Source organism: Salvelinus alpinus, chromosome 4, assembly GCF_045679555.1.
Source record: "Salvelinus alpinus chromosome 4, SLU_Salpinus.1, whole genome shotgun sequence".
Lineage (NCBI taxonomy): Eukaryota > Metazoa > Chordata > Actinopteri > Salmoniformes > Salmonidae > Salvelinus > Salvelinus alpinus.
This window is the reverse complement of record NC_092089.1, coordinates 25621277-25634419: the sequence shown is the minus strand read 5'-3', so window position 1 is coordinate 25634419 and position 13143 is coordinate 25621277.

Here is a 13143-nt window from a genome sequence, read left to right as displayed (position 1 = left end):
CACAGTGGTCAGGTATTCTGCCACTGTGTACTCTCTGTTGAGTGCCAAATATCATTCTAGTTTGTGCTGTTTTTTTGTTAATTCTTTCCAATGTGTCAAGTAATTATCTTTTTGTTTCCCCATGATTTGGTTAGGTCTAATTGTGTTGCTGTCCTGGGGCTCTGTAGGGTCTGTTTGTGTTTGTGAACAGAGCCCCAGGACCAGCTTGCTTAGAGGATTCTTGTCCAGGTTCATCTCTCGGTAGGTGATGGCTTTGTTATGGATGTAACGATTGTTCTCCTCCTCGTCTGAGGAGGAGCAGGGATCGGACCAAAACGCAGCTTTTGTGGAGTACATAATGAATTTATTCAAACAAGACGAACACGAAGCACACTTGAATAAATTACAAAAACGACGTAGACCGACCTGGACATGAGAACTTACATAACACGAAGAACGCACGAACAGGAGCAGACTAAACAAACGAAACAGTCCCGTGTGGTACATACACAGACATGGAAGACAATCACCCACCAACAAACGGTGTGAACAGCCTATCTTAATATGGTTCTCAATCAGAGGAAACGTAAAACACCTGCCCCTGATTGAGAACCATATCAGGCTAATTAACAATGAACCTAAACATAGAAACACATAACATAGAATGCCCACCCAGCTCACGTCCTGACCATACTAAACAAAGACAAAAATAAAGGAAATAAGGTCAGGAAGGTGACAATGGAAGGTTTGGGAATCGCTTCATTTTAGGGGATTGTAGAATTTAACAGCTCTTTTCAGGATTTCGATAATTAGCAGCTATCGGCCGAATTCTGCTCTGCATGCATTATTTGGTGTTTTACGTTGTACACAGAGGATATTTTTGCAGAATTCTGTGTGCAGACTCTCAATTTGGTGTTTGTCCCATTTTGTGAATTATTGGTTGGTGAGCGGACCCCAGACCTCACAACCATGAAGGGCAATGGGTTCTATAACTGATTCAAGTATTTTTAGCCAGATCCTAATTGGTATGTCACATTTTATGTTCCTTTTGATGGCATAGAAGGCCCTTCTTGCCTTGTCTCTCAGCTCGTTCACAGCTTTGTGGAAGTTACCGGTGGCGCTGATGATTAGGCCGAGGTACAGTATGTATAGTTTTCTGTGTGCTCTTGGGCAACGGTGTCTAGATGGAATTTGTATTTGTGGTCTTGGCAACTGGACCTTTTTTGAAACACCATTATTTTTGTCTTACTGAGATTTACTGTCAGGGCCAAGGTCTGACAGAATCTGTGCAGAAGATCTAGGTGCTGCTGTAGGCCCTCCTTGGTTGGAGACAGAAGCACCAGATCATCAGCAAACAGTAGACATTTGACTTCAGATTCTAGTAGGGTGAGGCCGGGTGCTGCAGACTATTCTAGTGCCCTCGCCAATTCGTTGATATATATGATGAAGACGGTGGGGCTTAATTAAGGTGCATGTCTGTCTCACCCCACGGCCCTGTGGAAAGAAATGTGTGTGTTTTTTGCCCATTTTAACCGCAAACTTGTTGTTTGTGTACATGGATTTTATGACGTTGTATGTTTTTCTCCCAACACCACTTTCCATCAATTTGTATTGCCAAATTGAGTAAAAGGCTTTTTTGAAATCAACAAAGCATGAGAAGACTTTGCCTTTGTTTTAGTTTGTTTGTTTCAATTAGGGTGCGCAGGGTGAATATGTGGTCTGTCGTATGGTAATTTGGTAAAAAGCCTATTTGACATTTTCTCACTACATTGTTTTCACTGAGGAAATGTACGAGTCTGCTGTTAATGATAACAAAGAGGATTTTCCCAAGGTTGCTGTTGACGCATATCCCACGGTTGTTATTGGGGTCAAATTTGTCTCCACTTTTGTGGATCGGAGTGATCAGTCCTTGGTTCCAAATATTGAGGAAGATGCCAGAGCTAAGGATGATGTTAAAGAGTTTAAGTATAGCCAAATGGAACTTGTGGTCTGTATATTTTATCATTTCATTTAGGATACCATCAACACCACAGGCCTTTTTGGGTTGGAGGGTTTGTATTTTGTCCTGTAGTTCATTCAATGTAATTGGAGAATCCAGTGGGTTCTGGTAGTCTTTAATAGTTGATTCTAAGATTTGTATTTGATCGTGTATATGTTTTTGCTGTTTGTTCTTGGTTGTAGGCCCAAAAAGATTGGAGAAGTGTTTTATCCATACATCTCTGTTTTGGATAGGTAACTCTTTGTGTTGTTGTTTGTTTAGTGTGTTCCAATTTTCCCAGAAGTGGTTAGATTCTATGGATTCTTCAATTACTTTGAGCTGATTTCTGACATGCTTTTCCTTCTTTCTCATTAGTGTATTTCCATATTGTTTTAGTGATTCAACATGTTGAAGGCTCAGGTTTTCTGGGTCTCTATATTTTTGGTTTGATAGGTTTCTCAATTTCTTTCTTAGGTTTTTGCATTCTTCAACAAACCATTTGTCATTGTTGTTAATTTTCTTAGGTTGTCTGCTTGAAATTTTTAGATTTGATAGGGAAGCTGAGAGGTCAAATATACTATTTAGGTTTTCTACTGCCAAGTTTACACCTTCACTATTACAATGAAACATTTTGTCCAGGAAGTTGTCTAAAACGGATTTCATTTGTTGTTGCCTAATTGTTTTTTGGTAGGTTTCCACACTACTTTCCTTCCATCTATAGTATTTCTTAATATTATTTAGTTACTTTGGCATTTATGCCTCATTATTGAGTATTGCTCTGTTGAAGTAGACTGTGATTTTGCTGTGATCTGATAAGGGTGTCAGTGGGCTGACTGTGAATGCTCTGAGAGACTCTGGGTTGAGGTCACTGATAAAGTAGGCTACAGTACTATTGCCAAGAGATGAGCTATATGTGTACCTACTGTAGGAGTCTCCTCGAAGCCTACCATTGACTATGTACATGCCCAGCGTGTGACAGAGCTGCAGGACTTGTGACTCGTTTTTGTTGGTTATGTTGTCATAGTTCTGCCTAGGGGGCATATGGGGGAGGGTATGTGTCACCTCCAGGTAGGTGTTTGTCCCCCTGTGTGCTGAGGGTGTCAGGTTCTTGTCCAGTTCGGGCATTTAGGTCAACACAGACTAGTACATGTCCCTGGGCCTGGAAATGATTGATTTCCCCCTCCAGGATGGAGAAGCTGTCTTCATTCAAGTATGGGGATTCTAGTGGGGGGATTGGGTAGCACACAGGATGACATTTTTCTCTGTTCAGATAATCTCCTGTTGAATTTCTGGCCAAATATATACTTTTTCCTGTTTTCATTAATTTAATAGAGTGAGTTAGGTCTGATCTATACCAAATTAGCATACCCCCTGAGTCCCTTCCCTGTTTCACATCTGGTAGTTCGGTGGATAGGACTACCAGCTCTCTGTAACCTTGAGGGCAACCAGTGGGTCCATCTCCTCTATACCATGTTTCTTGTAGGATGACAATGTCTGTATTTCTAATTTATTTGGTGAAGTCCAGGTTCCTGCTCTTCAGGCCAAAGGCAGATGACCTCAGGCCTTGGATATTCCAGGATGAGATAGTGAAGGCTTTGTGTTCCATAAAGGGTCCAATGTTGTTAGTCGTGTTGTTTGGCCTCAGACCAGGTAGTGTGAGCAGAGCCTGCTGAGCATCTGGTACATGCCATTGGGTTGGGCTAGTGTAAGAGTGGGGGTTGGGCCTGTTTGCCTGCTCACGGCCTGGGCGTATGTGTGACTTTCATGTTGAGGCCCTCTTTGCGGGAGTGGGGTGCATGGGGTGGGCAGGAGGGGCATAGGTCTGATCTGAGGGTGCCTATATGGGGTGTGGGCATGGTTGGTTTGGGGGGTATTCATTGGTTGGGGTGGGGGCAGGGGCGCAATATGGGGGAGGGATGTTAGGACGATTCTAAGGGCCTGTGACTGACAGGGGCCCAATTTATTTATTTTTTAACATTAGGTCAACAAAATGCAATATTACATTATTAACCTATCATCATTAATATAATATTTTATTTACAATGTACTAAGAGAGACATTTAATCAATGCAGGCAAACTTTTAGCAAGCTATTCATACTAAATCAGTTGTCCCTGCCTGGTGCCAGGCCCAACAGATGCAGCTTCAGGCTCAGCAGCCCTGTCTCCCCATCCCCATAGCCCTGAACCAGCCCTGTCTCTCCATCCCCATACCCCTGAACCAGCCCTGTCTCCCCATACACATACCCCTGAACCAGCCCTGTCTCCCCATCCCCATACCCCTGAACCAGCCCTGTCTCCCCATCCCCATAGCCCTGAACCAGCCCTGTCTCTCCATCCCCATACCCCTGAACCAGCCCTGTCTCCCCATACACATACCCCTGAACCAGCCCTGTCTCCCCATCCCCATACCCCTGAACCAGCCCTGTCTCCCCATCCCCATAGCCCTGAACCAGCCCTGTCTCTCCATCCCCATACCCCTGAACCAGCCCTGTCTCCCCATACACATACCCCTGAACCAGCCCTGTCTCCCCATCCCCATACCCCTGAACCAGCCCTGTCTCCCCATCCCCATACCCCTGAACCAGCCCTGTCTCTCCATACACATACCCCTGAACCAGCCCTGTCTCCCCATCCCCATACCCCTGAACCAGCCCTGTCTCCCCATTCCCCTGAACCAGCCCTGTCTCCCCATACCCCTGAACCAGCCCTGTCTCCCCATACCCCTGAACCAGCCCTGTCTCCCCATCCCCATACCTCTGAACCAGCCCTACTCCCAACTGAAGAAGGCGGTGAGCAGCATTGTGTTGAAGGACATGTCAGTTGGCATAATTGCAGGGGGTCCGTGTGAATTTGTGGGACTATCCTACCGATCCTTGACTTTGGCGATGTCATTTACAAAATAGCCTTCAACACTCTACTCAGCAAATTGGATGTAGTCTATCAAAGCGCTATCCATTTTGTCACCAAAGCCCAATATACTACCCACCACTGCGACCTGTATGCTCTCGCTGGCTGGCCCTCGCTACATATTCGTCGTCTTTGCTAGGTAAAGCCCCGCCTTATCTCAGCTCACTGGTTACCATAGCAACACCCGTAGCACGCGCTCCAGCAGGTATATTTCATTGGTCATCCTCAAAGCCAACACCTCCTTTGGCCGCCTTTCCTTCCAGTTCTCTGCTGCCAATGACTGGAACGAATTGCAAAAATCACTGAAGCTGGAGACTTATATCTCCCTCTAACTTTAAGCATCAACTGTCAGAGCAGCTTACCGATCACTGTACCTGTACACAGCCAATCTGTAAATAGCACACCCAACTACCTCATCCCCATATTGTTATTTATCTTTTTGCTCTTTTGCACCCCGGTATCTCTACTTGCACAGATGTGCATCATCTGCACATCTATCACTCCAGTGTTAATGCTAAATTGTAATTATTTCGCCTCTATGGCCTATTTATTGCCTTACCTCCCTAATCTACATTTGCACACACTGTACACAGATTTTTCTATTGTGTTCTTGACTGTACGTTTGTTTATGTGTAACTCTGTGTTGTTTTTGTCGCACTGCTTTGCTTTATCTTGGCCAAGTCGCAGTTGTAAATGAGAACTTGTTCTCAACTGGCCTACCTGGTTAAATAAAGGTGAAATAAAAATACAATTTTAAAGAAATTGCTTTTTTTATTATTATGAAAAAAATAAAACTGATTAAATCCTTTTCAATGATAAGATTTCAAACACTGTAATTATTTTTCCACATAATGATCATTATATGAAACAAAAACAGCCTATAGTCTGTATTGGATGCTGGACAGTTTGAAGCATTGAGTGACTCAGTCTGTCAAGTGACAGCCAATGTTAAAATAATACCTTCAAGTCATATGGCCAAGGTATGTCTCCATGGCTTTGATGCCGACTGAAATATGGACATCTAGTGGTGGTGATACACAACTGCAGGTAATTTGGGTAAATATTCTGCAGGATTCAGTGCTGTTAAATTTTTTCCGTGGTGCATGCAGTTAATTTAAGTCAACAAAATGGTAGTAACTGAAATGTTGGTTATGATGTTATTACAAATGGTATTCTATTATAGGATATATTATCATATGCGTAATGTACACTCTACAGAGCCAGGACCCTCTTCAAGTGATACAGTTCTGTCAGGGAGGAGTGTGGGAGTGGAGGAAGAGGTGAAAGACAGTGCCGGCAGTACCAATGCAGATGATAAAGGATGGAGCAAATGAGAGAAGGTGCACAGAAAGAGACAGACAACGTAAGGATGTTGAAAAACAAGCTGTAGATGGCTAGTTATGTGGAAGAGATTCAGAGGAAGAGCATTTTCTATCAGATGACTCAGGTTTGTGACCAGCAAAAATAACTGATATGGACAGAGAGACTATTGTTAGGGAATTGGCAACAAGAGATGAAGACCTAGAAATGCCACAGGATTCAGAGGGAAAGCCATTCCCAGAATGCTTGCAGTATACTAAGGCAACCAATGGAAGAGAAAAGCTGAAGAGAGACTGGGTAATTCATAGCAAAAGTACTAATGCACTATATTGCATCCCATGTGTGCTTTTCTCCCATGAACCAAAAATACCTTCCCATAGTGCACTGAACAGTCAACACGGATATAAAATGTCCGATGTGAAGTGGTGTTGTATGTATGATACATTTCCAAGCCATGAGAGGAATAAGGCACACAGAGACTGCTACTTGAAGTGCAAGAATTTGCAAGAACCTGTAATGGCAGTTAGTCGCATTGACTGTCAGTTGCAGAAGCAGATGCAAACAGAAACTGAGAAAAATAGAGCCATCTTGCAGAGAATCCTAGATGTAACACTGCACTTGGCATCAAGGAATTTACCTTTCAGGGGTAAAACCAAAGGCCCAGATGACATCCACAATGGTAATTTCCTAGGCACACTAGAGCTCGTCTCATTACGATCCACTGCTGAATGAGCACTTACAAAAAATCAGGGACAAAAAAAAGGAACCAGGCTGACACAGTATCTGAGCTCTGTTCATTCAAAATGAGTTCATTGAATTATGTGTCAGAGGAGTTTTGAAAATAATTCTAAAGGAAAGGGAGGATGCTATTTATTATTCAGTCATCTGTGATGCTATGCCAGACATTTCCCATACTGAGCAGAATGTTGTGCTCATAAGATATGTGAGTTATAACAAAGAAACAGATGACTGGAAGATCACTGAACGGTTTCTTGAATTCAAGGACTTTCACAAAAAGACAGGAAGTGAGATAGCAGAGATGATTGAAAATGTGCTTCATGACCAAGGGATAGACATTGGAGATGGCAAAGGGCAGGGATATGACAACGGGGCAAACATGTCAGGGAAAGTCAAGGGAGTCCAAGCCCAAATATTACAGAAAAATCCTCTGGCTACATTTTCACCTTGTGCCTCCCACACCTTAAATATTGTAGGTGTGCATGCTGCAGTGTCAAGCCCAGAAGCATCAACATTTTTTGGCTGCATCAATCGCCTTTACACACCTGTTAGTGCCAGCCCAGAGCGATGGGCCATCTACAAAAAGAAAACAGGTTGCTCTTTGTATCGCCTCTCCGATACCCGCTGGAGTGCAAGGATTGATGCTGTTAAACCTGTAGTAAAACACCTACCTTGTCGTCAAGGCCCTTGATAGCCTACTCATGACATGCAGTCTCACCAGTGAGGCCAGATCAGAAGCTAGTGGTCGGAAGAACTACTTCATGTCATTCAACGCTATTGTCCTCCTCACTGTCTGGCTGAAAGTACTGCAATGCATTGAGGACAGGAATGTGATTCTCCAGTCAGGAAAATCTCACTTGACACAGAGGCAGCCAATATCAGAGCCTTAAAGGAAGAGATGCAGGCTCTTAGAGATGGATGGGAGTCTCTCCTCTCTGAGGAAACACTGACTGCTACTCAAATGGATGTTGCACCTCAATTTAGCAAGGAACACAGCAGCCAGAGGAAAAGGAAGAGATTCCATGATGAGACCTCTCAAGAGGAGACAGCTCAGGACAGTGTAGCAACGATGTTTCGGACACAGTGTTTTTTACTGCTATGGACAACATCATAAGTGACTTGGACACTAGGTTCCACACCACCGCAGAAATTGTTATATCATTTTTTGTTGTTCTGAAAGTTGGACAGATTAGTGAGGATAAAGTCCCTTCTGTGTGCCAACCCCTGATCATAAAGTATTCCAGAGATATTACAGCTGAGTTTCAAAATGGAGTAAGACTGGAGCCAGGATCGCCCGGATGGATACCAACTACCGGGAGTCCATCAGCCCAGTTGAACGCCTGGCAATTTGTCTCCGGTAAGCTACATTCTAGTACATTTTTAAAGCCTTTGATACCATCATCGATTGATACATTATTTTTTATGTGCAACCTAGCTAGCTAAAGGGCTCTCTAGGTAATAGTCCCTATTTGATATCAGATGTACTTTTACAGAATGTTCATTAGGACTATAACTTTTCCCAAAGTTGGTTTATAATCCTTTTTTAATTATGCAATGTTACCAAATGAAAATAAAGTTGAGGTGCCTTCTGCCCTGATGAAGGTAGACTAGTCTTCTCCAGGACCCATTGTTGTTCAAGACAGTTACAGTCATTCATTACATTCTTATTGGACTCACATACACTCTCAGAGAAAACGGTTCTAAAAGTGTCCTTCTGCTTTCCCCATAGGATAACCCTTTTTAGTTCCAGGTATAATACATAATACATGGAACCCAATAGGGTTCTACTTGGAACCAAAAGGGGTACTACCTGGAACCTAAAAGGGATCTCCTATGGGGACAGCCGGAGAACCCTTTTAAGTAGATAGTACCATTTTTTCTAAGAGTAGAGTTGGCCTGGGCTAGTTTATTGATATAGTCATAGACTGAATTGTACTGTTTCAAGGCATTGTTAATGATGGTTGATGAGTATTACAATATAATTAGTAGAGCATAATATACTGTAATGAGGTAGATATATGAGTAGATATAATATGTGGGTGGAATTCAATTTACACACAATATTGATATTTACTTTGAATTATATTTTAGATTCTTGGCGACAGGGGAATCCTACAGGACCATTGGATTCAGCTTCCGAGTTGGACAGTCCACGGTGGCAGGCATTGTCCTCTCTGTGGCACAAGCCATTTGGGACTGTCTGGTTGGTGAATACATGCCTGTCCCCAAGGAGGAAGACTGGAGGGCCATCGCTGCCGAGTTCCTGGAGAGGTGGAATTTCCCCAACTGTCTTGGCTCCATTGACGGGAAACATGTAGTAATCCAGGCTCCACCGTGCTCAGGTTCGCAATTCTACAACTACAAGGGTACATATTCAGTTGTACTCTTGGCTGTAGTAGATGCCATCTACTGTTTCCGTGTTGTCGATGTTGGTGCTTACGACAAGGGAAGTGATGGCGGGACCCTCCAGGACTCTGCCTTCGGCCAGGCACTTCAGGATGGCACCCTGGAGATTCCACCACCTGCATCACTCCCTGGAGCTGAAGACCTGGGACCTGTTCCCCACATCTTCGTCGGCGACGAGGCCTTCCCTTTAAGACCCAACCTCATGAGGCCCTACGCTGGATGCCAGCTGCCATTGCCAAAGCCTGTAAGGATCTTTATCAAACGATTGTCCAGGGCAAGGTTAGTTGTTGAATGCACCTTTGGGATTCTGGCAGCCCGGTGGAGAATGTATTGGAGAGTGCTTGGTCTCAGCCCCTCAAATGTCGATGCCTGCGTGAAGGCCACATGTGTTCTCTATAACTACCCGCAGAGGTCATTCCAGGAGCCGCTCCGGATGAAGATGGGCACGCCAAATGGTCCCCTACCTGATGTCACCAGGGCAGGTGCCAACAACGCCCCCAGACAGGCACTCCAGGTGAGGGAGAAGCTGACCACCTACTTCTCATCGCCAGCAGGTGAAGTCCCATGGCAGTATGCCGTGCAGTGAAACTGCTCTTTTAAGAGCCCCCTACCACAAAGGTTATTTTAAGAACCATCCACCGTTGTCCATAAAGTTGCATTTTTCCCCCAGATTACTTTATGTATCATTGTCTCTCTTCATTTGGAAGTTATATTTAAGTGAAATTTGGGAGTAAAGACCACACCTTAAAACCCCTTCCCTCTCTCATTAACGTCAGTATTATACACACCTGGCATGGTACATCAGGTGAGCAGGAGCACTTATTAAGGTTATACGACATAGTTAGTATGATAACAAAGGGAAAGGGTAACCTAGGGTCCATTCAAATAGTACAGTTTACCACCATGTTCACTGGCCTGACAAAATACAGGTGGGAAAAAAACTAATTAGGAAGAGAATGTGTTTTTACTTTCATCAAGAAATAAGCAGATTAAGTCTAAATGAGATATTAATAAACAACTGAAACAACTGACTATGAAAACATTATTTAATTAGTATTCAAGTACAGGAAAGAACATGACAGGTATGTGTGTTGGAAAAATGTTGGGGAAAAAATAGAACTATTAAAAGAGGTGTGTATGTGCGTGTAAAAAAATAAATAAAATGAATGTGTAGCCTGTAATCTGTAAGAGAACAACAAGAGCATGTATTTTTGGCACAACTGCAGACAGATACAGGGACTACTCATAAAGCCTAGACGTAGTAGGGGAACTTCAGACATGGCCATAAAGAGAGAGAGGGCAGGGCACAGGAGATCTGAGGGACAGAGAGGAGTGAAGGAGAGGTGTGTGTGTGTCTCTGTCTCTATAAAAAATAAAATCATGTGTAGCCATAACACAGCTAAACAAACAACTGGCCCCTGGATGTCATGGACCAGTCGATGGAACATAACTTCACAAACAGTTTCAACACTCTGGTTTTCAAGTGGTTTTAAATGAAAGAAATATATTCACCTTTAGTCTCGTAAGAGACCAACAAGAGCATCTGTGAATTCTCCGGTGTGTGAGTTTCAATTCTGTCAATTCAGAAATCTATGTAACACTAATAATGAATGCTATCCTAAGACTTTATAAACAAATGACTTTATGAATTGACTGAATTTAAACAGAACTGACGTTTCTGAAAAGAAAGGTACAATGAGGGAGGTCAAAACAACAACCAGACAACTCCTCTTCCTGTCCTTCCTGTCCTTCCTCTCCTCTTCCTGTCCTTCCTATCATTCCTCTCCTCTCCCTGTCCTTCCTCTCCTCTCCTCTCCCTGTCCTTCCTCTCCTCTCCGTCCTTCCTCTCCTCTTCCTGTCCTTCCTGTCCTTCCTCTCCTCTTCCTGTCCTTCCTCTCCTCTTCATGTCCTTCCTGTCCTTCCTCTCCTCTTCCTGTCCTTCCTCTCCTCTTCCTGTCCTTCCTCTCCTCTTCCTTTCCTTCCTCTCCTCTTCCTGTTCTTCCTCTCCTATTCCTGTCCTTTCTCTCCTCTTCATGTCCTTCCTCTCCTCTTCCTGTCCTTCCTGTCCTTCCTCTCCTCTTCCTGTCCTTCCTCTCCTCTCCCTGTCCTTCCTCTCCTCTTCCTGTCCTTCCTCTCCTCTTCCTGTCCTTCCTGTCCTCTTCCTGTCCTTCCTCTCCTCTTCCTGTCCTTCCTGTCCTTCATCTCCTCTTCATGTCCTTCCTGTTCTTCCTGTCCTTCCTCTCCTCTTCCTGTCCTTCCTCTCCTCTTCCTGTCCTTCCTCTCCTCTTCCTGTCCTTCCTCTCCTCTTCCTGTCCTTCCTCTCCTCTTCATGTCCTTCCTGTCCTTCCTGTCCTTCCTGTCCTCTTCCTGTCCTTCCTGTCCTTCCTCTCCTCTTCATGTCCTTCCTCTCCTCCCTCTCCCCTTCCTGTCCTTCCTGTACTTCCTCTCCTCTTCATGTCCTTCCTGTCCTTCCTCTCCTCTTCCTGTCCTTGATCTCCACTACCACTGCTGGCTTGCTTCTGAAGCTAAGCAGGGTTGGTCCTGGTCAGTCCCTGGATGGGAGACCAGGTGCTGCTGGAAGTGGTGTTGGAGGGCCAGTAGGAGGCACTCTTTCCTCTGGTCTAAACAAAGATCCCAATGCCCCAGGGCAGTGATTGGGGACACTGCTCTGTGTAGGGTGCCGTCTTTCGGATGGGACGTTAAACGGGTGTCCTGACTCTCTGAGGTCATTAAAGATCCCATGGCACTTATCGTAAGAGTAGGGGTGTTAACCCCGGTGTCCTGGCTAAATTCCCAATCTGGCCCTCAACCATCACGGTCACCTAATAATCCCCAGTTTACAATTGGCTCTTTCATCCCCCTCCTCTCCCCTGTAACTATTCCCCAGGTCGTTGCTGCAAATGAGAACGTGTTCTCAGTCAACTTACCTGGTAAAATAACGGTAAAATAAATAAATAAATAAAAAATCCTGTCCTTCCTGTGAACTGGTCGGCTAAATTGACTCTATTTCTGAAAGGGAAGAGAAAAACAACACATACAAGCTTAACATAATATGACACCATAAAAGGTGAGATTTATGTTAACTAAATACTGCTTGTATAGTGTAGTTAGTGGCATAAATATAGGAACAGTGTGGTAAAGTTGGTAATACTTGCTGTTTACTCATGGAATTTGTATTTCAGATCAAAAGATGAATATGACAGGCAAATATTTAGACAGCAAACTGTTGTTTTAGGATATTTTCTAACCCAGAAACAACAGCTATACATGTTCCTCATATTTATACTTTGATCTGAAATACCAATTAACCTACATGAGTATACTGTAAAAATGACCTACTTTACTTCACTGTCGCAACACTTAATGACACTACCTGTGATGTGGAGAAAAGAAAAAACGTACCCTTGAACTTGTCATCGAAAAGCAGCTGATACATTTTAACCTTGACTGCTGCTTTTCTTTGCTGAGGCAGCCTCTTCAGTGTTGGCACCAGGCTCATGGCAAAGAGGGTCTCTTCATCCTCCTTCCTGTGAGCATCAGGTTGGGCTGCATCCCTCTCGACGGCTTGGAGGAGCCTCTGCTGAAATGACTTGAGTGGATCTGGGGGCTGGTACCTCCGATGACGCCTGGTGTGACGTTGTTCCTCTTCGTTTCTCTCCACGGGCCACATGCTGTTCAACGAGGTCCTCAGTGGTCACTTCCGTGAGGTTCATAATAATCTCAGCTGGTCCCAGATCCAGAGGTGCTTCCTCCATTTCATCATCTTCCATGGCTGCACCGGTGGTGGTCATACTCGTGGATGATGTAGATGTTG